The sequence below is a fragment of the Bison bison genome, unplaced genomic scaffold, assembly GCF_000754665.1.
Source record: "Bison bison bison isolate TAMUID 2011002044 unplaced genomic scaffold, Bison_UMD1.0 scf7180017864515, whole genome shotgun sequence".
In the NCBI taxonomy this organism is placed as follows: domain Eukaryota; kingdom Metazoa; phylum Chordata; class Mammalia; order Artiodactyla; family Bovidae; genus Bison; species Bison bison.
In genome coordinates, this window is record NW_011495068.1 from 401,001 (window position 1) to 404,944 (window position 3,944).

The following is a 3,944-nucleotide window of genomic DNA, read 5'->3' on the forward strand; positions in this document are numbered from 1 at the left end:
TCTCTAAAATATTTGAGAAAAAAAAAAAAAAAACTAGGCTGATTACATTGAGCTTTCAATCAGATTTTTACTGTTCAGTTCAGCAGAATTTTATGTAATTATTTAAATATTTTACAGTTTTGTCTTTGTCCCTTTTTATTATTGTTCCCTTAAATCTTCTTTCTTGATTTCATTTCAGTTAACTACTTTTTAAAAAACATTTTTAAATGTTTTTTAAATCCCCCCCACTTCCCTGGGGGGGAATACAGGGACTTCCCTGGTGTCTCAGACAGTAAAGCATCTGTCTACATTGTAGGAGACCCAGGTTCGATCCTTGGGTCGGGAAGATCCCCTGGAGAAGGAAATGGCAATCCACTCCAGTACTATTGCCTGGAAAAGCTCATGGACGGAGGAACTTGGTAGGCTACTGTCCATGGGGTCGCAAAGAGTCGGACACAACTGAGTGACTTTACTTTCACTTTACAATATTGTGATGGTTTTTGTCATACAGAATTTCAATTATTTGATTTGCTTTTCATTATCTGTATCACTGTTGGTCATTTAGGAAATAGTCTGTCAATCAGAAACAAAATAAATCTTTCAAACTTTTTTTAAGTTATGCCTTAAAGCTCATGATGCTACTTTTTCTATATCCTACCATAATGTGATTAAGCCATAAGAAGACAAGAAAAGTTGTGTGTGTGTCTTAGGAATGGTAGGTGAGGAGGGGGATGAGGGAGCCGGTAGATGAAAATGCAAAAATATATTTGTTGTGAAAGTGAAATCGCTCAGTCATGTCCAACTCTTTCTGACCCTGTAGACTGTAGCCTACCAAGCTCCTCCATCCATGGGATTCTCCAGGCAAGAATACTGGAGTGGGTTGCCATTTCCTTCTCCAGGGGATCTTCCCCACCCAGGGACTGAACCTGGGTCTCCCACATTGCAGACAGATGCCTTACCCTCTGAGCCACCAGGGAAGCAATATATTTGTTGTAATTGGCTTTAAAAATGTTTCCCATGCATTTGTCCTCTGCAGTAAAGACTGGGCTTCGCTGATAGCTCAGTTGGAAAAGAATCCGCCTCCAATGCAGGAGACCTCGGATCAGTTCCTGGGTCGGGAAGATCTGCTGGAGAAGGGAAAGGCTATCCACTCCAGTATACTAGGGCTTCTTTTGTGGCTCAGCTAGTAGAGTACCTGCTTGCAATGCAGGGGACCTGGCTTCAATCCCTGGGTTGGGAAGATCCCCTGGAGAAGGGAAAGGCTACCCACTCCAGTATTCTGCCCCGGAGAATTCCATAGACTATATAGTCCATGGGGTTGCAAAGAGTCTGACATTGACTTGAGCGACTTTCACTCACTATGCTGCTGCAGCTGCTAAGTCGCTTCAGTCATGTCCGACTCTGTGCAACCCCAGAGTCTGCAGCCCACCAGGCTCCCCCATCCCTGGGATTCTCCAGGCAAGAACACTGGAGTGGTTGCCATTTCCTTCTCCAATGCATGAAAGTGAGAAGTGAAAGTGAAGTTGCTCAGTCGTGTTCGACTCTTAGCGACCGCATGGACTGCTGCCCACCAGGCTCCTGGGTCCATGGGATTTTTCCAGGCAAGAGTACTGGAGTGGGGTGCCGTTGCCTTCTCCGTTCACTCACTATAAAGACTGCTTAAACTTGTGGACAAATTATGAAGTATTACTTATAAATTAATTAAAACTGTTTGCTTTTTGGTTTTCAAAATGTGTATATTCATACTATCACAACAAAAGTGTTTTTTTTTTTTTTAATTGATGGTAGGGAAGATTTTCCAAAATACAATGTTTACTGTATTTTCAAACAGGTTTCATTCCTTGTTGATGATCCCCTCTTAATAGTTATAATGGATACAGTGTAAGGATTTTCTCTGACTAGAAGTTTTTGTTTAAGGTGAAGTACAAAAATATTTCTTTTTTCATATTGATTCATTTTCATCATTTTGTCAGAAGATAGAAGATGGTCAGAACTGACCTAGAAGCACATTTTTCCCCCTGTCTTTATTAGCAGGTATTTTAGCTATCTTCAGCTTGACTTATTTGCTCTGGTTTTGGCATAATTTGCCATAAGAGAGATAGAACAGTGTTTTCAGTATTAATGGAGATATAATATTCTTTTGTAATTTTGCCAGTAAGTATAATATAAATAGGTAACAGAGAAGTCAATTAAATTTTGACCTTTCTTAAATCATATGAGTAGAGACATAAAAATTTAAGAAATTTATGATTTATGATATGAGGGGGAAAAAAGCCATATTCTTTTAGTATAAAGAGCTTTATAGGAACTAGCTTTTGAACAAAGTTGATTTACACCATGAATTAGTAAATATTCTATACTGGCTTGTACTTAGCAGATTTTAAAAAGAGGATGTTAATGATATCTGAATATTTCATTCATTCTTGTTGATTCTTTTTCTCCTGATAGATAAATAGCTGATAACTTATGAATGATTTTGTTTCACTTTCCCTTAAATATTCACCGATGTTTCCTTTGTAGTATTTCTGCCTTCTGACTTTTATTTTATGGTGTCAGTTTCTGTCTTATAGGTTTTTTTTTTTTTTTTTCACTTGGCCAAATTTAAGACTTTTTTTTGTATCCTCACTGGTCTATACTCATTCAACTTTTTTTTTTTTTTTTTTTGTCATTTAAACCTCTGATATCATTGATCAGTGTTTACAGAAATAATGAATTTTACTTTTTTTCTAAAACATTATTATTTGCTCTCAAAATGACCAGTATTTATATTTTAAGCACAGTAGTTCTCATTTTTGTTAATATTCTCAAAAATATATAATCTAGATAAAATAGCTTTATTGCTTCTCTGTTCATTTTTCAAACTGAAAAGAAATGAGACTCCATTGAGGTTTAGTAAAAATATGATTAACCTTCATTTAAATGATTTTCCATTTTCATGCTGCTTTAAAACTTCTCTTACGTTGAAGAAATAGAAAAAATGTCAACATACTAAATGGCTTTAGTTCTTCAATACTCATTTATATAAGTAATAAAGGAAGTGCCCATGAATTATTAAAGATATTTCTTCATGGGATAGTACCCTAATTTTGTAATGTCAGTAGATCCGGAAATTAAAATGTTAAGTTTAAAACAGCATATCTGGAGTATTCATTTAAGTTTCTGAATACTTTATAATTAAAGATTCTAGGTTCAGAAGGCAAAAGACCAAATATAAGCTGATGTCTCTGCTACTGTCTGGATGTTACTACTTCTGCATAGTGTAGGAGAGGAAATAGCTACTGCTGAAAAAAAAAAAAAAATTACACATATCTTGAAATTTTCACAGAAGTCTCTAAGGCCACTATAAAATCAACTTCATCTAGAGCTGTGCATCACAAGAAGAAGAACCAAATGCATCTAAATTTGTAGATTATTGTGCTTTTCTTTTCAAAAAGTTTTCATATTATCTCAGTGAGGCAATTAAATTCTGTCACTTTAAGATTAAAAAAAGATCTGAATCTCACCAACTGATGCCTGCATTATGTGTACAACATCTCCATGAAGTGATCAGAAAGACTGAGGAACTTTGGTGATAAGGAGCTCATTGGTCCTTCAATCAATCAATTATGTCTTTGTACGGATTTGTGAGTTTGTTGTTCAGTTACCTAGTTGTGTCCAACTCTTTGTGACCCCATGGACTGCAGAACTCCAGGCCTCCCTGTCCCTAACCATCTCCTTAGTGACTCAACTAAGCTTGTTTTCAAGCAGGATGTTCCTTTCTTTAGAATTGCTTAAGGTCGTTTAAAATAGTGAAATCTCAGTGGTCAATTTGGTCTCATTTTGCAGAATTTATGTCAACAAAGGATACTTTAAATGTATAATATTATCAATATAGAAAAAGAAAAAGGAAATTTCAATTTTGAAAACAATTTTATAAAGAAATTTTGTCATATTGTAATTGACAGATGTTTCTTACACCTCCAAAA